General features: G+C 39.3%; 1 long non-coding RNA gene across 1 annotated transcript in view; it reads right to left on the bottom strand.

The window, feature by feature from the left end:
• LOC133645790 (uncharacterized) overlaps nucleotides 1–21,773 on the bottom strand; it is a 34,277-nt gene extending 12,504 nt beyond the window's left edge. Inside the window, exon 1 of the long non-coding RNA XR_009825208.1 lies at nucleotides 21,683–21,773. This is a non-coding gene — a long non-coding RNA (uncharacterized LOC133645790). The remainder of the gene's footprint in view (nucleotides 1–21,682) is intronic.
• Between the last annotated feature and the right edge of the window lie 3,172 nt (nucleotides 21,774–24,945).

Below are 24,945 nucleotides of genomic sequence, written 5' to 3'. Positions count from 1 at the left end.
TCCTACAGACATCACACATGGGACGGTTTAGTAAGTAAGAATTGTTTTGGTTATATTGTACAACTAACAAATGTTGCTTAGAGTGATGAATGAAGAATCCATACGAGTAGCCGCGCTATGGACGGCTAGAACACCGAATGGCATTTGTACTTCTCGCTGAAAGCACTAGTCTAAACAGAAGGGCAATGCAGCACTGCTGCACCTGCAGTGAGCAAACATGTCCAGACAGGGCGCCATAGCACAAACAATAACACACTTATATAGTATAATTGCTTATTTGTTTGTCTTTAAACTTTTTGCATTACGACCGCCAGCAAAGAAAAAATTATAAATTAGCCGCGCTGTATATAGAGCGCAGGAAAAAAGTTGTGGCCTTTAATCCGGAATTTAGCGTAAATGCTTTGGTTTTTGCCCTTAAAGGCCTACTGAAATGAATTTGTTTTATTTAAACGGGGATAGCAGATCCATTCTATGTGTCATACTTGATCATTTCGCGATATTGCCATATTTTTGCTGAAAGGATTTAGTAGAGAACAACGACGATAAATTTCTCAACTTTTGGTCGCTGATAAAAAAAAGCCTTGCCTATACCGGAAGTAACGTGACGTCACAGGGGATAGGGCTGCTCACATTTCCCTATTGTTTACAATGCAGCGAGAGAGATTCGGACTGAGAAAGCGACGATTACCCCATTAATTTGAGCGAGGATGAAAGATTTGTGGATGAGGAACGTGAGAGTGAAGGACTAGAGTGCAGTGCAGGACGTATCTTTTTTTCGCTCTGACCGTAACTTAGGTACAAGGGTTCATTGGATTCCACACTTTCTCCTTTTTCTATTGTGGATCACGGATTTGTATTTTAAACCACCTCGGATACTATATCCTCTTGAAAATGAGAGTCGAGAACGCGAAATGGACATTCACAGTGACTTTTATCTCCACGACAATTCATCGGTGAAGCTCTTTAGCTACGGAGCTAACGTGATAGCATTGGGCTCAAATGCAGATAGAAACAAAATAAATAAACCCCTGACTGGAAGGATAGACAGAAGATCAACAACACTATTAAACCGTGGACATGTAAATACACGGTTAATAATTTCCAGCTTGGCGAAGCTTAATAATGCTGTTGCTAACGACGCCATCGAAGCTAACTTAGCTACGGAGCGGCGGCGGGCGTTGTAGCTTTCGACGACACCCCGGCCGCCATAAGAGTCGGCAAGAAACATATATTTCCCCAAAGTTACGTACGTGACATGCACATAGCGACACGCACGTACGGGCAAGCGATCAAATGTTTGGAAGCCAAAGCTGTACTCACGGTAGCGCGTCTGCTATCCATCTCAAAGTCCTCCTGGTTGTGTTGCTGTAATCCGCCGCTAATACACCGATCGCACCTACAGCTTTCTTCTTTGCAGTCTCCATTGTTCATTAAACAAATTGCAAAAGATTCACCAACACAGATGTCCAGAATACTGTGGAATTTTTTGATGAAAACAGAGCTTTTTGTATGGTGTCACATTGGGTACCAATACTTCCGTTGCCGCCACGCGCATACGTCATCATACGTAGACGTTTTCAACCGGAAGTGTGGCGGGAAATTTAAAATTGCACTTTATAAGTTAACCCGGCCGTATTGGCATGTGTTGCAATGTTAAGATTTCATCATTGATATATAAACTATCAGACTGTGTGGTCGGTAGTAGTGGGTTTCAGTAGGCCTTTAAGGTCTTCTTGTGTCCAAGGACTCATTTCCTGAGTTTGTAAAAACGACAGAAGATCTTGTGCAGATCAAAAATATTCATTGAACCACTGAAGTATGGAACAAATACAGATTCTATACATGGTATCTTTGCTATCAGTATTTATATTTATCCGCCCACATTAACGTTTATTTCATTTAATGGACAATGTACAGTTACATTATAAATATGACAGCCCCAGATTTAGCATCATTCTAATTTCCATCTGTAGTCCTTTAATATTAATTAGTATAATTAATATTACTATATTAATATTACGATTAATATTACACACCTTTGTTTACATTTAAGAGCGCTAGCTTGGAGTTTGCATATCTTGACAAATATGAATAGCATGTTTAGCTATGAGAAACATAGTTTATTTGCCGCCATGGAGGCGAGGATTGTTGACTTAAAAGTGGGTTTTTACTGTAGAGGGGCGTTAGCCGCTAGCAAGAATGTTTGTTCGCTTGTTGCTGTCAAAACTGTGGGACACAAGCTCATAACGAATTATGTTGAATGACGCGGACACGTTTGTTGCTGGATTCTTTATAATACGCGTCTACCTGGAAGAGTTTGTACGTGCACGTAATATGCAATTGTAATTATGTATTTCATACATGTTTATATTGACAAATGCGCTGTTTTAGACTGCAATATTGTTCAATTAACATGATTTGTTGCAAACGTGTAGATTTGTGTGCTATTGTGTGCTTAGCTGTTGTGTAGCTGCTAGCTCCTAGTAGCTTACCCTGTTTACTATTTGGAAATGACTTGACTAAAATACAAAAAAGGACCAACTTGTGTGCACTAATAAACGAGCTGCAGGACTGCTTGCATCGGAAATTTTACATGCAAGCCAATATAGTTTTTTTCTCAATATTAATATTGGTTATCCGTCCAATAATAGAAACAGCTTCAATGTAAAGCTCCACTTTTCAAAATGTGTTTGCTTGATGCTAATTCATATACATACAACTGACTATAGCATTAGTGATCTTACGTGACGATTTCAACACCTCAACACAGATAGGCCATTTAGGCAGGTCAATTACCATTTTTCTGGCCATATGACTTTGTGAACAGTACAATTCAGAATTTTAAAAATCTGACCCAGGCCTCTTTTGTATGTGAATATAAACCGGATACGTATCGAATGCGACCGCAGTCTGAATGATCGGGTCGCGGTCATCCGACCAATACGTCATTAAATAGCCATTAGTGTCTTGATTCTTCGCCAAAATAGACGTTTGCAAACATTTTGCAGACGTTGTAGCCAATGTCCCAAAAACTGCGATAGCCAAAATATTTACTTTCTTACTTTTGATCTTCTACGCACAATAATTTGACTTTTAATTGCAAAAAAATCCTTAAAATTGACAAAAGTGCGCGAAGACTGAGACATACTAGAATTGGAGCAGTGTTTGCAGAACGTGTGACGTCATGTTGTCATGTCTGCATGCGGGTTATTATGCGTTGACATTAGACATCGCATTCCTTTTGTAATGTGAACCATTACATAGAAAGATCTGATTTTACAAAAAAATCTGAATTGGACAAATTCTGTAAATTACGGACTACTTTTTTCCTAGATTTTGAACCCTGTGTCTTATAAGACAGATCGGCTAATTTATGTTTTTTTTTTCCCCGCTAATGCCCACAATTTTTGTGTTCAACAGTTTGCATGAAACGCAAGCAGACACTCTGAAATGCTGTGTTATTGTTTGTGCCATGGCGCCATCTTTTGGACGAGTTCGCTCACTGCAGGTATTGCGGGTTGGAAATGTACTTCCTGTTTTAATGCCGTAACCGGAAATAAGGGTCCATAGCCTTTTTGCTCGAAAGGATTCTTCATGTACCACTACAAGCAACGTTTGTAAGTTTTACAATATAACTAAAACAATTTGTACTTACTACACTGTCCCATGTGTGATGTCTGTAGGAGTGTTTTCATGCATATTTGTCCGCGCTATCGTCATGGAGTGAAGCTAGCGTCGTTAGCATTAGCTCATTTGCTAACACGTTTACAAGTGTGTCTCTTAGTATTATTAACTTACAATGGCATTATCTTTGTATTGTTTCAATTTCACAAATTCCTCAGTAAAGTCACCAAAACGTCACCGTGGAGTTATTGAGTCTGTTTAGCTGATTGCAGAGTGAGCTTCCGCAGCTCGTGGGTCCAAGACACATACTTGCCAACCCTCCCGGTTTTACCGGGAGACTCCCGGTATTCAGCGCCTCTCCCAATAACCTCCCGGCAGAAATTTTCTCCCGACAAACTCCCGGTATTCAGCCGGAGCTGGAGGCCACGCCCCCTCCAGCTCAATGCGGACCTGAGTGGGGACAGCCTGTTCTCACATCCGCTTTCCCACAATATAAACAGCTTGCCTGCCCAATGATGTCATAACATCTAGGGCTTTTAGAGAGTAGAGTGCACAACTGCGCACACAACAAGGAGACGAAGCAGAAGAACGAGGAAGTTACAGACATGGCGACGCCGTCGACGAGCAAGATGAAGAAATACGCTTGCAAGTTCCAAAACGAATGGAAACAAGAATTTCAGTTCATCCAGGACAGTTCGAAGGGGAAGGGGTATGTATGTTGCCTGTACATTTTGTAGAACAGACTTCTCCATTGAACACGGTGGCCGAAATGATATACTCATTCATGAACGGAGAAGTTAAACAGGACAATACTGCCATCTACTGGATAGCCTCCGGAACACTGAAATTCAAGTATTTATTTTATTTATATGTGTAATAATATATATATATATATATATATATATATATATATATATATATATATATATATATATATATATATATATATGAAGTACTTGGTGAATTCTAGCTGTAAATATACTGCCCTATTAACCACGCCCTTAACCACGCCTCCAACCACGTCCCCCGCCCCACCCCCCTCCACCCTCCACCTCCCGGTATCGGAGGTCTCAAGGTTGGCAAGTATGCCAAGACGATGACTTCTGTTTTGTTTGATCATCCGTTTTACTGCCGTGTTACAGACACAGTTTGGAAGCAACTAAAGTATGTAAATAAACATTTACAAAATCTTTCTGTGTGAATAACTCATTTTGCAACGTATATATCAAGAAGAAAATGACCCCTGTGGAGCCCATCGACATCCAGGGCCAGGATGTGGCAATAGTGGGGCAGTATAAGTACCTTGGAGTCCACTTGAACAGCAGACTGGACTGGAAGGACAATAGCAAAGCTGTATACAAGAAGGGCATGAGCAGACTCTTTTTCCTGAGGAAGCTTAGGTCCTTTAATGTGTGCAGAAAGCAGTTGGAGATCTTTGTTCAGTCTGTTGTGGCCAGTGCCCTGTACTTTGCAGTGGTTTGATGGGGGAGCAGCACCAGCAAAAGGGACTTAAACCGGATTGACAAACTGATCCGGAAAGCCGGCCAAACTATTGGCACGCAGTTAGAGGCGTTTGTGTCAGTGAGGGACAGGAGGTCACTGGACAAACTGCTCGCCATCATGGACAATGCTGACCACCCACTCCACCAGACAATTGAAGGACAGCTCATACTCCAACAGGCTCCTTCAGCTTCGTTCCCACAATGTTCGATTCAAGAACTCCTTCATTCCGCACTCCATCTAGCTGTATAATCACTCGCCATACAGCAATAGACGATATCTGTCTATTACCTGACCGCTTCCATGTTTGCTACCTCTTTTTGTTTATAATGTATATTTTCTGCTGGATCTACTCTCTATTTAATGTTCCCCTTTTTTTTTTTTGCTGCAGCTGTTACATATACTGTAATATTGTACATGCTAACTGGGATTTGTTATATATTGTATTTGTTGTATACAAATATAATATAATATAATAATATAATATATCTGTACATATTATATACTGTATATTAGGGCTGCAACAACTAATCAATTAAATTGATTACAATCGATTATAAAAATAGTTGGCAATTAATTTAGTCATCGATTCGTTGGATCTATGCTACGCGCATGCGCAGAGGCATTTTTTTTTGTATTATTTTTATTTTTTATTTTTTTAATAAACCTTTATTTATAAACTGCAACATGTACAAACAGCTGAGAAACAATAATCAAAATATGTATGGTGCCAGTATGCTGTTTTTTTTACAATAAAATACTGGAAAGGATAGAAATGTAGTTTGTCTTTTTTATCCGATTATTAATCGAAGTAATAATCGACAGATTAATCGATTATCAAATGAATCGTTAGTTGCAGCCCTACAGTGTATATATAATATGTCAATATTACATATATGTTATATATTATATTTCTACTATGGTACATTTTTAGTCTACTTAATACCTGCATTATTCTTTCCATCCTTACCCTTTCCATCCTTTGTAACTGAGCTAATGTGTGGAACAATTTCCCTTGTGGATCAATAAAGTTTGTCTAAGTCTAAGTCTAATATTTGAGACTTATAGTCCGGTGCGGCTAATATATTGAACCTTTTTCTTCTAAAATTTAGCGGGTGCGGCTTATATCCCAGTGCGCCTTATGGTCCGGAAAATATGGAAGTTCAAAATGTGTATTGTTCGATTTAGGTTAGAAAAAAAAGTTCATTTGAGAGTTACAACCAGCAAATAGCACCCCTTCCATGGAACGGCTCTTCATATAACTTTGGTAGGCATGTTGGAAATAAACTTCATAGGTTTTTGAACAGTCCCTTTGTTGCAGTTTCAGGGTGTGGCCTTTTTGTGAACGATTATTTTTCTTGGCAAACCCTCCCGTAAGTGGTCATGCATATTATATATATTGTATGTTTGAATAAGAGGAGGCTTTATCCGTATATTCCCTACTGGAAGGACATTTTCCAGTTCGTTGGAGCCAGGAGGAAAGCTACCCCCGCATCATTTATTAATAGTCTAGGCCATTTAAAAAAAACAAAAAAAAACCAGTGCCTGTATGGGGGAGCATGTGTTTAAATGGATCACTTTTGGCTGTGATGTCACCGCCTTATCCCCCACCCCTTAAAAACACACTCCCTCGCATAAACACACCCTCTGTTTCCCTAGTAGTACCCACCAGCTGTCTCTCCTGCTGCCCTCAGCTGATGGAGCGCTGGGATGCAAAGGGGGTTTAGAGGAAGGGAGGGTCTGACAGCTGAGCAGATGCAGAAAGCCTTCCAGGGTTTGCCGGGGAGGAGCTATTTCCAAGCCACCCCGCAGCCGTGCAGCTGCCCCGCCCGGCACCAGCTGTCCCGATGACCGGCACAATCGTCCAGGAGGACAAAAAAAAAAACCCACATACACTCCGGTCCAAAACTATCTCTGAGCGAACATGCCTTAAAAGGCTCTCCACTGCCCCCCATAACCCTTTGACCTAAGACCCCGAGGTCACAAAGAGGTGATGTGTTTTCAAAAGAGATATTGATTGGTACATTGACGTGCAACACGCTATGATATGATCAAAGGACGAGTGACACACCTGCTGTTTAGTCACTGCAGACCTCTGCCGAGGCTTAGATTGACAGAATGGTCTTTATATGTTTCATTGAAATTGCTAAGGATGAAATACTAATGTCATTTAGTAAACCACCGTAATGTATGTTAAAAAGGAAATGTACATTCAATGCTCCTTAATGAGGGTTAAAACGGCTATTTACAGTCGTGGTCAAAAGTTTACAAACACTTGTAAAGAACATAATGTCATGGCTGTCTTGAGTTTCCAATAATTTCTACAACTCTTATTTGTTTGTGATAGAGTGATTGGAGCACATACTTATTGGTCACCAAAAACATTCATGAAGTTTGGCTTTTATGAATTTATTATGGGTCTACTGGAAAATGTGACCAAATCTGCTGGGTCAAAAGTATACATACAGCAAAGTTAATATTTGGTTGCATGTCCCTTGGCAAGTTTCACTGCAATAAGGAGCTTTTGGTAGCCATCCACAAGCTTCTGGTTGAATTTTTGACCACTCCTCTTGACAAAACAACAATTTAGCTGTTTGGCCACAATACCCAGCAATATGTTTGGAGGAGAAAAAGTGAAGCCTTTAATCCCAGGAACACCAATTCCTACCATCAAGCATGGTGGTGGTAGTATTATGCTCTGGGCCTGTTTTGCCGCCAATGGAACTGGTACCTTGAAAAATGAAAAAGGAGGATTACCTCCAATTTTTTCAGGACAACCTAAAATCATCAGGGTCTTGGGCGCAGTTGTGTGTTCCAACAGGACAACGACCCCAAACACATGTCAAAAGTGGTAAAGGAATGGCTAAACCAGGCTAGAATGAAGGTTTTAGAATGGCCTTCCCAAAGTCCTGACTTAAACGTGTGGACAATGCTGAGGAAACAAGTCCATGTCAGAAAACCAACAAATTTAGCTGAACTGCACCAATTTTGTCAAGAGGAGTGGTCAAAAAGTCAACCAGAAGCTTGTGGATGGCTACCAAAAGCATCTTATTGCAGTGAAACTTGCCAAGGGACATGTAACCAAATATTAACATTGCTGTATGTATACTTTTGACCCAGCAGATTTGGTCACATTTTCAATAGACCCATAATACATTCATAAAAGAACCAAACTTCATGAATGTTTTTTGTGACCAACAAGTATGTGCTCCAATCACTCTATCACAAAAAAATAAGTGTTGTAAAAATGATTGGAAACTCAAGACAGCCATGACATTATGTTCTTTACAAGTGTATGTAAACTTTTGACCACAACTGGGTAGTTAAAGTAGCAGTAGAGTGGAAAAACTACTTGCCTCTATATTGAAGCTATTATCATATATATCTGATTTATGACACCAAAAGACTTCCAAAGTTTGTGAAGAAATAGATATGATTAAAATAGTATCAATCTGACGGAGATTCCCGAGCCATTTTGAGAGTTAATGAGCAAGCCAGTCACGTGATCCGTGATGTAGAGTTAGGAACCACAGATACCCCTCCTCATCAACAACAATGCTAATCAAGCAGACTTTGTGAGAGCCAACAACAATTACTTTGGGAAAAATTATGATCCGGGACCTTATATTTTTGAGCCAAACACAAAGAGGATGAGCAAAGTTTTAGAAGCCGAGTGCCAAACGGATGCAGCTTTATTGAAACACTATAGCATCAACAGCATTGCTAGGTGCTAAATATACAAACTAACCATAATAAACCATCATAACACAAACACTTACTGTACAATTTCCACCCTCACCTGGATGCCGACCGACGGGACGCTCACATAATCCTGTTTAGATGAAGACTCAATCAGAATCCTCACGAAGAGTTAAGAAAAAGTTTCAGCACCTTGCGTCTTTTTCACCATCTCGGGGGATGTCATGAATTAAAATCTAGAATGTACTTTTAGCAAATTTGAGACGAAGAAGACGCAGCCATCAGCTCAGGGTCTCAACAATAGCAGCGTAAGCTAGCATTAACTCAATGCTATCAATGCGCCGCTAAAAAGGGCCACGTGTGTTAGCGCTCATAATAATAACAATATCGCTCATATTTGGTTAATTTTCAGGCCACGACATGTAAATGGAGTGTTGTTGGCGCTTTCTGGATATTTTTAGAAAGAGTGTAATGAGCGCAATAGAGGACACTCCATCTGTTAGCGATTTATTTACGATTTCGAATGCATAAGAAAAGCCAAGCATATGTTCTTGTCTTACATAAGGATTGTGAATGATAAACAGAACATCTATTTCCAATGATTGCGTATTTCCAGTATGACTTATCTGATAACATAGTCCAAATGCAGAAACGTTCTTACACTGACATAGAATCTACGGAAATCGCCGAAGATATTCAAAGAGGAATTTGTGTCACTTTGTGATGTTTATATTTTCACATACTTTGCGGATTGTACATACAATTGAATATGGTTTAATGGAAACAATGAAACACAATTACTGTAAATATATAAAGTCGACCTGTTTTTACACTCTACTGGTGCGTTAATATTCTTTTGGCAGCCCTATGAGCAGGCAGTACAGGTATGTTGTTGCAAGACATCAAATAAAAATGAACAGGATAAATTACAGTTAAAGAGGCTGTTTGCAACATTTAAACAGATGCCGAGAGAGCGCTAACTTTCCGATGTAGCGCTAGGACCTAATAACCTAACTATGTATGTACGAAACCCATGTACCCAGATTCCGATCTAACAAAGGTCTTAACTCATTCTCTTTCTATATGCCACATCAATATGGAATGCACTCCCAACAGGTGTAAAAGAAAGGGCATCTCTATCCTCCTTCAAAACCGCACTAAAGGAACACCTCCAGGCAACTTCAACCCTAAACTAATACCCTACCTCCCCGGATTGTAAATAATCAAATGTAGATACTTATTTTTATGCTTTCTGATCTCTCTCTCTATGTCCACTACTTGCTGTACATATCTTACCAAGTCAGTCCTACACTGTTCCAATGTCCATTTCTCTGATGATGCAATTGTTGATGACTGAAGTGTTGATATCAACCAAACCTACCCCCCCCCTCCACATCCCACACCCTGGGTTGTAAATAATGTAAATAATTCAATGTATATACTCTGATGATTATCTTGTGTGATGACTGTATTATGATGACAGTATATATCTGTATCATGAATCAATTTAAGTGGACCCTGACTTAAACAAGTTGAAAAACTTATTCGGATGTTACCATTTAGTGGTCAAGTGTACGGAATATGTCCTGCACTGTGCAATCTACTAATAAAAGTTTCAATCAATCAATCAATCAAAAGCTTTGGGTGTTATTAGCTAACAATAGCGATTTGGATAGTTAGCATTAGCTATCATTGTTATTATATTCTATCACAACGACAACATGACTGCAAATTGCTTCTCTTGGCCTGCTTTTCTATGTGTGTATGCGCCCCCTGCGTATACGTGTGCAAGAGACTGAGTGACCAATGAAAACAACAATTATTTTGATGGGGATGGTAAAAATGTTCATTACAAAAATGTTGTAATTGTGACAATTTTGAAACATACGCGTGCTGTTCAACCAGTAATGGTTGCATAAGCTAGCTAATGGTGTTTTTGTAATATTTTTTGCTTTGAAAAATGTAACTGTGAACAAGTTGCAAATTGTAATTTTACCGCCTTTTTTAAATCATGGCCAGAGGACTACCGATGAACACTAGCCTTCTGGTGTTCTTATGTTGGTGTTGTTATGAAATTGCATTGTCCTCTTGGAAATAAACTAATCTTAATATCAATCTTAAAACAGCCCCGCTTGGTACAAAGTCCCCTCATAATAGCTCATTGTCGTTTTTTTTACATTTTAGAATGAAAAACGTATCGGCACATCATTACGCTAGCATTCATAATGTCTGCTAATCATCAAAACAATACCTAGCCAACTTACCGAAATATTTTCCGCCACTTTAACAAGCTCAAAAAATGAAGAATTTGAGAACCCGAAATTTCCTTTTTAAAAATATTAAAATCAAGCTAGGAAAGAGTGTACGCAGAGCAAATAACTTAGCTAACTAACATCTGCTGCTTATGTTAGCCAATAGCTTAAACAAAGCCTTGAGAAAATGATGTAACAGTTTCATTGGATTTTTCTTAATTAATCTTTATCTATTAGGTTTTACTACTGACGTATAAAATACTACACGGTCTAGCTCCATCCTATCTTGCTGATTGTATTGTACCATATGTCCCGGCAAGAAATCTGCGTTCAAAGAACTCCGGCTTATTAGTGATTCCCAGAGCCCAAAAAAAGTCTGCGGGCTATAGAGCGTTTTCTTTTCGGGCTCCAGTACTATGGAATGCCCTCCCAGTAACAGTTAGAGATGCTACCTCAGTAGAAGCATTTAAGTCCCATCTTAAAACTCATTTGTATACTCTAGCCTTTAAATAGACCCCCTTTTAGACCAGTTGATCTGCCGTCTCTTTTCTTTTCTGCTCTGCCCCCCTCTCCCTCGTGGAGGGGGTGGGCACAGGTTCGGTGGCCACGGATGAAGTGCTGGCTGTCCAAAGTCGGGACCCTGGGTGGACCGCTCGCCTGTGCATCGGTTGGGGACGTCTCTGCGCTGCTGACCTGTCTCCACTCGGGATGGTCTCCTGCTGGCCCCACTATGGACTGGACTCTCACTATTATGTTAGATCCACTATGAACTGGACTCTCACAATATTATGCTAGATCCACTCGACGCCCATTGCACCGGTCGCCTTAGGGGGCTGGGGGGGGGGGGGGGGGGGGCTCCCCACATCTGCGGTCCCCTCCAAGGTTTCTCATTGTCCCATTGGGTTGAGTTTCTCCTTGCCCTGATGTGGGATCTGAACCGAGGATTCCGTTGTGGCTTGTGCAGCCCTTTGAGACACTTGTGGTTTAGGGCTATTTAAATAAACATTGATTGATTGATTTATTTGAACAATAAATGTGTGGGTAAAAATAGCCTAAATCACATTGACCAGTGTTAGCTAGCTAGCCTATGTGTTTGTTAGCTAACTGTTTTAGGTCACAAGCAGTGCATTTTATGACCAAATTATAGATGGAGGGGGAAAAAAAACTCACAATCCAATTTAAATTGTTGCCAAATGTGCTGGCAAACAACACATTTAAAAAAATATATTTGCAATAGCTGCCATATAGTAAAGCCACTAAAATACCAGCAACAAACAAACACACAGATAATCAATATTGACTATTTTACTAAATTATCAACTATGCATCTCTTAAAGGCCTACTGAAACCCACTACTACCGACCACGCAGTCTGATAGTTTATATATCAATGATGAAATCTTAACATTATAACACATGCCAATACGGCCGGGTTAACTTATAAAGTGACATTTTAAATTTGCCGCTAAACTTCCGGTTCGAAACGCCTCTGAGGATGACGTATGCGCGTGACGTAGCCCGGGGAACACGGGTATGCCTTCCACATTGAAGCCAATACGAAAAAGCTCTGTTTTCATTTCATAATTCCACAGTATTCTGGACATCTGTGTTCGTGAATCTGTTTCAATCATGTTCATTGCATTATGAAGAAGGAAGCTGAGCAAGCAAAGAAGAAAGTTGTCGGTGCGAAATGGACGTATTTTTCGATACACAGACGCCTGTAGAGAACTGGGACAACACAGACTCTTACCAGGATTACTTTGATTTGGATGACAAAGACGCAGACGTGCTACTGTGAGTATGCAGCTTTGGCTTCTAAACATTTGATCGCTTGACCGTATGTGCGCAACTTTTTTTTGCGTATGTACGTAACTTTTTTAAAATATATAAGCTTTATGAACCTTGGGTTAGGTGAACGGTCTTTTGGGCTGAGTGATTGTGTGTGTTGATCAGGTGTTTGAATTGTATTGGCGTGTTCTATGGAGCTAGGAGCTAGCAGAGGAGCTAGGAGCTAGCATAACAAACATGCAGGTGTTATTATGCAGGATTAATTTGTGGCATATTAAATATAAGCCTGGTTGTGTTGTGGCTAATAGAGTATATATATGTCTTGTGTTTATTTACTGTTGTAGTCATTCCCAGCTGAATATCAGGTACCGTGAGTATGCAGCCTTGGCTGCTAAACATTCGATAACTTGACCGTATGTGCGCGTCACGTACGTAACTTTTTAAAAATATATAAGCTTTATGAACCTTGGGTTAGGTAAACGGTCTTTTGGGCTGAGTGATTGTGTGTGTTGATCAGGTGTTTGAATTGTATTGGCGTGTTCTATGGAGCTAGGAGCTAGCAGAGGAGCTAGGAGCTAGCATAACAAACACGAAGGTGTTTTTATGCAGGATTAATTTGTGGCATATTAAATATAAGCCTGGTTGTGTTGTGGCTAATAGAGTATATATATGTCTTGTGTTTATTTACTGTTGTAGTCATTCCCAGCTGAATATCAGGTCACCCCCGGCTCTCACAGCATCTTCCCTATCTGAATAGCTTCAACTCCCCACTAGTCCTTCACTTGCACTTTACTCATCCACAAATCTTTCATCCTCGCTCAAATTAATGGGGAAATTGTCGCTTTCTCGGTCCGAATCTCTCTCACTTCATGCGGCCATCATTGTAAACAATAGGGAACTTTGCGTATATGTTCAACTGACTACGTCACGCTACTTCCGGTAGGTGCAAGCCTTTTTTTTATCAGATACCAAAAGTTGCAATCTTTATCGTCGTTGTTCTATACTAAATCCTTTCAGCAAAAATATGGCAATATCGCGAAATGATCAAGTATGACACATAGAATAGATCTGCTATCCCCGTTTAAATAAAAAAAATTCATTTCAGTAGGCCTTTAACATTCACATGCAGTTTCTCCCATTTGTATCTATTTTTTAATGTAAAGGTGCTACTAAAAAAAAACATCTCAATAACACAATACATGATAACGAAATACATGATATGTACAAATACACCACAGTGTTATCGTAATTAGTGTGGGTGAGGGGAGGCGTTTGAGTGCGTGTGTGTGCTTGGGGCCCGGGAGGGGTGAAAGGCAGGCGGGGGTCCCAGATGGATAATGGATGGGAAGTGTATTTGCAGGCTGGGACCCAGTAACGAGCCAGTGGGAGACTGTGGGTTGCTGACACGGATGTCCACCTGACACCCAATTACGCTAGCGACTCTTTCTCATTTCTCATTGTCAAAAATGTCTGCTTTCACCCGTTTAAGGTTTATTCGTTCATCTGAGACTACGTCTTATCATCCACTCGGCCAGGCGGCGTGAGAAAAAGTGCATATGCGTCACGGAATTGGCCATTCAAATCAGAATGAACTGTTAAGCGTGGAATATCAGGGAAATTGACATACATGCGACTGAATGCTGACATTGTGAGGAGAATTGATTGATTGATTGATTGAGACTTTTATTAGTAGATTGCACAGTACAGTACATATTCCGTACAACTGATCACTAAATGGTAACACCCGAATATGTTTTTCCACTTGTTTAAGTCGGGGTCCATGTTAATCAATTCATGGTAAAGAAGGAAGGTTTGCCAGGGGAAATCATGTGATTTCACCCACCCTCTCATGAAATAATTTCGAAAAGACCACTCGAAACAGCGGCTAAGTCTGCGAACAAACTACGGAGCTAATGCTAGCCAGGATAATCCAACACATCTGCTTATGTTGTTGTAGAAAAGAACTCCTATGTACAGACTAGGGCTGTGTCACGATAGAAGTGGTTTAAATATCGATAAGTATTGTTAGTTTATATGACCTCTTGAAAATAAGGACCCGGATTAGGGTTGTCAACTCTTATATGTGACTGCCATCTACTGTTCACACTTATCATTACACATTGTACCAAAAAAAAAAAAAAAAAAGTGTTTCGAGGTCGGTAAGCACAACCAGAATTAATACGTAGATTAGGTGCACCGGGTTATAAGGTGCACTGTTGATTTTTGAGAACATGAAATAATTTTAAGTGCGCCTTATACCCCGGAAAATACGGTAAATGTAAACAATGTTATTTCAAATGTAACCTTCTTCTAATTGTAATCCCCTCAGCTATAAAAGCATGAAGGAAAGGAAATGTCAACATAAGCATGGAAAACACATAATGTAAACACAATTCTAAAATCACACCGGACACGTAATGTGTGAATTATATTTATATAGCGCTTTTCTCTAGTGACTCAAAGTGCTTTTACATAGTTAAATCTAATATCTAAGTTACATTTAAACCAGTGTGGGTGGCACTGGGAGCAGGTGGGTAAAGTGTCTTGCCCAAAGACACAACGGCAGTGACTACAATGGAGGAAGCAGAGATCGAACCCGGAACCCTCAAGTTGCTGGCACGGTCGCTCTACCAACGGAGCTATACCGCCCCTTTAACAATAAACTCTTAAAATGATTAGGTGCGCCTTGGTCTGACTACAGTCCATTTAAAACAATCTGAAAAACCGCCATACTGTCAAGGTGACTTTTCCTGTTTTATCCACAATTTATTCATTTTTACTTTCTCTTCTCACTCCATGCAAAGATTTAACCGCCAGACAGCAAGATGGCGCAACCAAACGTAATAGTTGATACTGTTACCTGATTGGCTGTTAGCGTGTCACTCCCACTGATCAGTTATCACTTCCCGCGTTGCTCTAGCAAGTGCCTTTGTTCATGCAACCAACCTTGCTTCGCAACTTCCTGTTTCTTCCGACAAAGGAAAAAAAAAATATACAGGTAGATCGAACATTGTATTGAATGCATATTTAATTCTTATTGATTATGTGTCTATTGCGATATATGTTGACATATTTTTTTTGCCCAGCCCTAGTACAGGCAAGAACATCTGGTCAGTATAAAGGTTTCAAAAAACAATTTGTACTTATAGCACTCATTGGTACATTTATCTGAGAACATTATTATGCTTTGCTTTAAAGGCCTAATTTAAACGGGGATAGCAGATCCATTCTATGTGTCATACTTGATCATTTCGCGATATTGCCATATTTTTGCTGAAAAGATTTAGTGGAGAACAACGACGATAAAGTTTGCAACTTTTGGTCACTGATAAAAAAAAGCCTTGCCTATACCGGAAGTAGCGTGACGTCACAGGAGGAAGGGCTGCTCAAATTTTCCTATTGTTTACAATGCAGCGAGAGAGATTCGGACCGAGAAAGCGACGATTACCCCATTAATTTGAGCGAGGATGAAAGATTCATGGATGAGGAAACGTGAGAGTGAAGGACTAGCGTGCAGTGCAGGACGTATCTTTTTTCGCTCTGACCGTAACTTAGGTACAAGGGCTCATTGGATTCCACACTTTCTCCTTTTTCTATTGTGGATCACGGATTTGTATTTTAAACCACCTCGGATACTATATCCTCTTGAAAATGAGAGTCGAGAACGCGAAATGGACATTCACAGTGACTTTTATCTCCACGACAATACATCGGCGAAACACTTTAGCTACGGAGCTAACGTGATAGCATCGGGCTCAAATGCAGATAGAAACAAAATAAATAAACCCCTGACTGGAAGGATAGACAGAAAATCAACAATACTATTAAACCATGGACCTGTAAATACACGGTTAATGCTTTCCAGCTTGGCAAAGCTTAACAATGCTGTTGCTAACAATGCTATTGAAGCTAACTTAGCAACGGGACCTCACAGAGCTATGACAAAAACATTAGCGCTCCACCTACGCCAGCCAGCCCTCATCTGCTCATCAACACCCGTGCTCACCTGCGTTCCAGCGATCGACGACGCGACGAAGGACTTCACCCGATCATCCGTGCGGTCGGCGGCTAGCGTCGGCTAGCGCGTCTGCTATCCAAGTCAAAGTCCTCCTGGTTGTGTTGCTACAGCCAGCTGCTAATACACAGATCCCACCTACAACTTTCTTCTTTCAAGTCTCCATTGTTCATTAAACAAATTGCAAAAGATTCACCAACACAGATGTCCAGAATACTGTGGAATTTTGAGATGAAAACAGAGCTTTTTTGTATTGGATTCAATGGTGTACCAATACTTCCGTTTAACTAGTGACGTCACATGCATACGTCATCATACACAGACGTTTTCAACTGGAAGTTTAGCGGGACATTTAAAATTGCACTTTATAAGTTAACCCGGCCGTATTGGCATGTGTTGCAATGTTAAGATTTCATCATTGATATATAAACTATCAGACTGCGTGGTCGGTAGTAGTGGGTTTCAGTAGGCCTTTAAAATACTGTTCCAAATTGTCCATTGTATTGCATCAATACATGTAAGGATTGTTGGATTTAAATAACAGACATGTAATTACATTTTACTGACACAAAAAGCACTGTTGCACTCTAAGGTAAAAAAAAACAGAAATATAAAAATTAAAAAATTCGAGGAAAAGTAAAACAGAATTTGGAAAAAAAAATTAACAGACTCCATAAGGCCCTGCATGTAGTCTATGACCTTGCTCAGTGTTTACACAAAAACGATAGCGGTGACGTTTATAAATGTTGCGTTTTTCAGGCTTGAAAACACTGCTGTCACGTAAACAAACAGCTTAAACCACACTACTCACACGTTTTCAGTTTAAATGTTGTCGTGTCAACAGCTCGTCAAAGAGAACGCCGCTATTATTCCCGCATAAACACTGAAAACGTGTCTCGGTAAAAACATGCAGGTTTTTTTCCCAAGTCTGGGCTAACAGGGATTGTTTTGAACACATTGTCCGTCTGTATGGGCAACTTTCATAAAAGATTTTTTTAAAAAATCCTGCTTTCACAGGATCTGTGTGTAAATGCTAGCTAGGGATGTGACTCTTTGGGCACCAAACGATTTGATTCTTCGGGAATACGATTCGATTCAAAATCCATCCTATATGCAAACCGATTCTCGATTCAAAATGTAATACTTTTTTTAATAACAATGGGTGCCAGTTCTATGATTAACTACACATAAAATAGATAAACAGCTCTCATAATTGTTTGTATTTTTTTAAAAGAAAACTGGTTTTGTTCAACAAAATGCTACCCAAACATTTAATAAAGTCAAATACAAATAAGGCAACAAGAGAAGTATCCATAACATCTCTTTTCTAAAGTAAATCTGTACAGCAGATATGATCATCTACAGCAACAATATGATGTGTCTGAATGGTTGGACAGGATGTGTTAAAAAAATATATACTAAAAATAACAATTATTATTAATTTTTTGAATCGATTAGGAATCGTTATAAATAAGAGTCGTGATTCATTCGAAAACTTTTTTTTTTTTTTTGAAACTTCTAGTACATACCCCCACTAGATATGCATTTTAAAGGGGAACTGCAATTTTTTGGGGGCGTTTTGCCCATCATTATGAAATAAATGATGACGGATGTATTTTTATTTATTTTTTTGCATTCTAAATATTAAAAAAATAATTAGATCAAAAGTCTGCTTACAATGGGAGCCAATCCAATCTAATCCACTTTATTTATATAGCACATTTAAACAACAAAAATTGTTCCTAGGTGCTGCACAAAAATATTCAAAACAAGATTCAAATACTATCCTTAGCTCCACAAATGACTGAATAAAAACAAAATAAATAAATATAAAACCAATATAAAAAAAAGTAAAAATAAATATGATTAAAAACGATTTTAAAGGGTAAAACCAATTAAAACAATAAATAGAAATAACATTTTTAAAACACAGAGGACCACACAACTCACGTAGTGTTAAAAGCCAGAGAATAAAAGTGGGTCTTAAGACAAGACTTAAAACACTCCATTGTGGGAGCAGTTCGAACATGGAGGGACAGAGTGTTCCAGAGCTTAGGGCCGACCACAGAGAAGGCCCTGTCTCCCCTGGTTTCAAGTCTCGTCTGAGGTCCGAGATATAATGAGGTGCCAGTCCATGCAAAGCTTTAAAACCAAACAGCAACATTTTAAAATCAATTCTAAAATGAACAGGGAGCCGTTCAATTCCGCATAAAGAAACCCCTAAAAAACATGAGAGATAACAAAGATAAAAAACATCACTTACTGTACACGTTCTGCTGTCATTAGGATGCCAACTGCTAGAATGTTCATATATTCCCACTCAGATGAAAAATGTCTCATAATCCTCGCAAAGAAACAGGGTGGTGGGCGAGGGGAACAAGCTTTTCGTGTGGTTCTCGCCAGTCCCAGGTCCTAAATGGCTATGAAAGTGTCCCAAGTTGTCAGAATACTTACTCAAACATTTAGGTGAGATGCATGATTTATGATCTAGAGCAGGTTGTGGGCAAACTTTTTGTTTCAGGGGTCACATTGGCTTTTGAAATTTCACAGACGGGACATGATGCATTTCAAAGCATATCATATCTGTTGAAACTAAGAGTAGGCTTCTCAAACATGGGCTATTTTAATTATAATACACCTACTTTCAAAAAGATCATATCAGAACATCAAAGATACGTAAAAATGGTATTAAAGGGTTTACACTTACATTCTCTTTTAGTGGGAGCAGTGTTGTTGATCACCCTTTTATGCCAGTGCGTCGAGCTCTAGTATCAGTTTTGATGTGGCAATTTTCAAAACAGATCTTTGCTCAATTCTGTTATAATATTTGGCGGGTCAGTTTAAAGGGAGCATCGGGCCGGATGTGGCCCGCGGGCCGTAGTTTGCCCACCTCTGATCTGGAGTAAACTTAAAGGCAGCAAGGAAGCGAGGAAACAGCAGACCACTCGATGATGTAAACATAGGGACACAAGCTTGTGATCACAGCACAGCTATAAATAGTTTGTCTGCGTTAGCACTTATAATAACAATATCACTAATGCTTGGTTAATATTCAAGTCACGAAAGTAAATGAAGTATTGTTGCCGTTTTTTGAATGTTTATCTATCAGATTTTATGGGCGAAATAGTGGAGCTCCCATTAGCTCTGCTGTATGCAGACTTTTATTAACGTTTATTTAATACTTAAAATGCATTAAATCAGTGGTTCTCAAACTTTTTTTGTCATCCCCCACTTTGGACAAGGGGGAGTTTTCAAGCCCCACCTGCCCCCATCACCCCAACAGAACGCTAATGCCAAGCTTAACATTTTCAAATGTATTGAACATCAAGTAACATCAAGTTGTATACATTCAAACTCAATAACATAAAATTACATCAAGTTCAATAATAACTAAAATAACTGCAGCTGTGGTATAACTTACATCAAGTTCAATAATAAATAAAATAACTTGCATCAAGTTCAATAATAAATAAAACAAAAGTGTTATAACTTGCATCAAGTTAAAAAATAAATCAAATAAAAGTCTTATAACTTTCATCAAGTTCAATAATAAATCAAATAAAAGTGTTATAACTTGCATCATGTTCAATAATAAATCCAAAAAAAGTGTTATAACTTGCATCAAGTTCAATAATAAATCAAATAAAAGTGTTATAACTTGCATCAAGTTCAATAATAAATCAAATAACTTGCATCAAGTTCAATAATAAATCAAATTAAAGTGCCACTTTGCAAAAAAAAAAAAAGGAGGAGTTACGCATTTGGCAAGACAGGGGAAGTGAACATGAGTTTTACAATACTCCAGCATTAGTGGCTGCAATGAGCCTGTTTTGCACTGCACAGCTTTTCAAATCGGGGTTGCAGGCTTGACACTGTCACTCTTAAGTCATGCTCAATGTTCAGCTGAGACCTGTACTTCGTTTTGAGTGAAGCAACAGCTGAAAAGGGAAAAGGGCAAAGGGGAGAAGAATGGACACAGCTCTCTGCCCGATGAGTGGATGATTAGCGGAACAAACTTTCGCGCGGATGGGTTGCTACCCATCCGCGCGAAAGTTTGTTCCGCTTAGCCCCGCCCCCAGTAGTTACTGTTGCTATGTCTGTCAAACGTTCGCTCCTACCTAGAAATTTAAAGCCTACAGGAAAAATAAGTAATTTACATTTTTTTATATAGCGGATTTCACAGACAGAATCACAGTGATTTACAGTGTGTATAGAAAATGAAAGCATAGTAAAAAAAAAAATCTAAGAATATAATACAAAAAAAAAAAATTCCTCCCGTTCCTCACGCCCCACCTGTCATGTCTCTATTCCCCACACTTTGAGAAACGCTGCATTAAATTAATGCGCCACGTATGCTTAAAATGATCAAAATATGTAAATGTTATTATAAATAGGCCCGGTACTACATTACATATACTTACATCATGTATATAAAACCTCAATGGAGGTGTTGGGTGTTTTTTTAGGGGTTCTATAGGCGGAATTAAACGGCTCCCATTGTAAGCGGACTTTTGATCTAATTTATTCAATATTTCGAATGCAAAAAAATAAAAAAATCTATCCGTCGTCATGTCTTTCATAACAATTGTAAACAATAGGCAAAATCCCCAAAAAAGTGCAGTTCCCCTTCAAGCAAATGGTCAGATGGATCTATTACAAATACTGTATGCTTTAATCCTCCTTAATAGTGTGCAAGTGGTTGTTTTGGCTCAGAATAGCCACAGGGTCCCTCACCGACCATCATCAGATCTTTGTCACAGACTTGGACCTTTCAGCTGTACTAGTTCATCAAAGAGGACCCGTACCAGAGACCTTTGAGGACCCCCTCATCTCAAAGTAAGGTGAGCTGCTGCGTCCCCGTCCCTCCACCTGCTGTGGCCGTCACACATCAGCAGTCTGGTGAAAAAAAAAAGAGGGCGTCAGCTGGCCAATAAGGTCCCTAAAACGGAACGCCACAGCCCATGTTAGTGTTTCTTGTTGGTGCCACTATCTACTTTGGAAGGTGCCGTCTTTTGCTCTGGAGGAAAGAAACGTAGCACATCCCACTGGTGTGTGCAGCACTTTTATCTTGTGGGATAATCAAAGCCGAATGGAGAACGTTTTTTGTGAGGCCCACACTCAGTGATCAAAAGGCTGCAGATGCTTTCAAGTTTTCCCATTGATCCACTTCCACACGCTACCTCAGAGCGAGCTGCTTTTTCTGCTCCGGTCAATACTTAACTGACTGTTGTTGCTTCATGCATCGTGCAAGCTTTTTAGTCAACTATAGCATCTGTCAAAAAACGTGATTGACTACGACTCCTATAATGTCATTAAAGGGGCCATATAAGGATTTTTTTTCTACATGTAAAACACTTTCTTGTGGTTTACGTAACATGTAATGGTGGTTCTTTGGTCAAAATGTTGCATAGATTATGTTTCACAGACCACCTTCAAGCCGCTTTCTGACCGTCTATTCAGGATACGTCATTTTGTGGGCGGTCTTACTTACGTGCCTCCACTTCGACAGCATATTCTCCCCGTCAGCCAGGTTCTAGTTTTTAGCACTACTGACAGATCCATCCATTTTCTATCGCTTGTCCCTTTCGGGGTTGTTTGTATTAAAAAAATGGCAACACCTGCTTTGACCTGCTCAGTGGCCTTGTGGTTAGAGTGTCCGCCATGGGATCGGAAGGTCGTGAGTTCAAACCCCGGCCGATTCATACCAGAGACTATAAAAAAACTATAAAAAAAACCTCCCTGCTTGGCACTCAGCATCAAGGGTTGGAATTGGGGGTTAGCACCGCTGCTCCTCACTGCTCCCCTCACCTCCCAGAGGGTAGAACAAGGGGATGGGTCAAATGCACTGGGTAATTTCACCACACCTAGTGTGTGTGTGTGACTATCAGTGGTACTTTAACTTTAACAAGAGGATAAAGCAAAATAAGGAACTGAACAAACTCACGCAAAGCTCTTCGGGTAAATGTCTACCATATATGGACATATCCGCTAACGTCACCGATGGTAAAAATGAAACAACAAATTCGGCTTGTCTGGAGGACATATGAAGGAAGGCAAAATTGTTTTATAAATATCTCTGCCATGACTTGTCGGGACTTATTTAGATCCCAAATACACACAAAAACTGGTACCAATAGGTAAGAAAATATGATTTTGCATAACAGGGCCCTTATAATGTGCATCAAAATGTGGCAAAAAATTTACAACATCAGAAAAAAATAATTTAGATATATTAGCATATTAACTATTATAGACACGCAACATGCAAACTACTAATAAAACCAACTAACTCGAAAAGCACTCAGAGAGGGCAGACCTCCACCAGGCTGTTCTTGCTCTTTAGTAAAAAAAAAAATTTTTTAAATCCTGTAATCAGACTATGAGCCGGACCACCCCCAAAAATCTCATCACTTATTCCTTAATAAATGTCTGACATTTCCTGAAAGTTCAATCGAAATCCACCCATATGTTTTTGAGCTGTGTTGCTAACTGACAAAGAAACAACAGTAAATACGTAACTTTCAGGCAGAGGCAATTTATCGAAGGATAAATGACATTTCCATGTCTGTGCATGTTTGTGTTGTTTGTCTGGCACTTTCAAACAAGCGACAAGAGGGTCTACTCTTTGTGGAGTTAAATAAACCGAGTGAACCCTCTTGTTAGTCATTCGCTCCCTTTGTCTCGGTGTGTGGAGGCGGGGCATAGACACAGACAGAAGTTGAGCTGCGTAACGTAACCTTAAGGTAACATAACAGAAATAATCAGAATCACCCCCTAAATTGAAGTGATTGTTTGTAATCCCATTTCGGACATTTGATGAAAGTTTCATCAAAATCCGCCCATAACTATATAACTAGCAGACAAACAAACCCTGTTAATTTCATAACCTCCTGGCAGATGTAATTAGAGCACAGCTTGTTTAAGTAGCAGTAATTATAATAAAAAAGAGATGCAAACTGTTAAGCGTGGTTCTGAAAATTAGCATTTTTATTAGTCTTATACAGTGTTTGTATCTGCTTCGGTATTAATAATTCAGATTCAAATTATTACACATATTGTATAAGATTAAATCATATGATATATGCTTGGATCCTAACCTATAAAGCTGTGTCTGTATGCACCTTTAACAGTATAAACATTGATATTCTAGGTTTATTCTTATTCTGAGCAATGATTGGTTTACAGCCTTTCGGGTTCTTTAACCCACGCCCCTAGAAACATAACGCTTGTTCTGATTGGTCAATTCAAGAAAGGGACCCGGAAGTTAGCCTTTTTAGGCTTTTAAAACATCATAAACGCCAGCAGAAAACATATAAATGTTTTATATGACACATAAAGGCCCGTAGCTCAGTAACAATCAGTAACCATGCCTCCAGGATGTTTTTAATTTTAACTAAACAACAGGGCTAGCAGCAGCAGCCACATTAGCAACATGCTAACAAAGGGTGGAAGAAGCTGGTATGAATCCATCCGAGAGTCTTGAAAAAACAGTCTGGATGGTGTTAAATATGTCAAACAATTCCCAGACCATGTTGTTAAATGAAAATATGTGACTCCATTAGAAATAAAGTTACATTTATTGAAAAAACATACAACATCCTCCGGGACATAAAATTGATTTATGGCTGTCGATCACAAATTAATCTGTCTGTATTATATTGATTTTTATTTGTTTGGACAGTCAAACATGTTTATTTAATAACAAGCAGCTAGTTAGTGTTTACTGCTGCTTCTTTTTTTAAATATATGTTGTTTTATTTTGAAGTTAATTCAATACTTCCGGTTTGATTGATTGATTGAGCCTTTTATTAGTAGGTTGCACAGTGAAGTACATATTCCGTACAATTGACCACTAAATGGTAACACCCGAATAAGTTTTTCAACTTGTTTAAGTCGGGGTCCACTTAAATTGATTCATGATACAGATATATACTATCATATATACTATCATCATATTACAGTCATCACACAAGGAAATCACATTGAATTATTTACATTATTTACAATGGGGGGGGGGGGGGGGGGGGTAGGATATGGACATCAAGTAGTGGACATAGAGAGAGAGAAA

Source organism: Entelurus aequoreus, linkage group LG03, assembly GCF_033978785.1.
Source record: "Entelurus aequoreus isolate RoL-2023_Sb linkage group LG03, RoL_Eaeq_v1.1, whole genome shotgun sequence".
NCBI lineage: Eukaryota > Metazoa > Chordata > Actinopteri > Syngnathiformes > Syngnathidae > Entelurus > Entelurus aequoreus.
The sequence above is the reverse complement of the archived record's forward strand: the minus strand, read 5'-3'. Positions and strand labels throughout refer to the sequence as shown.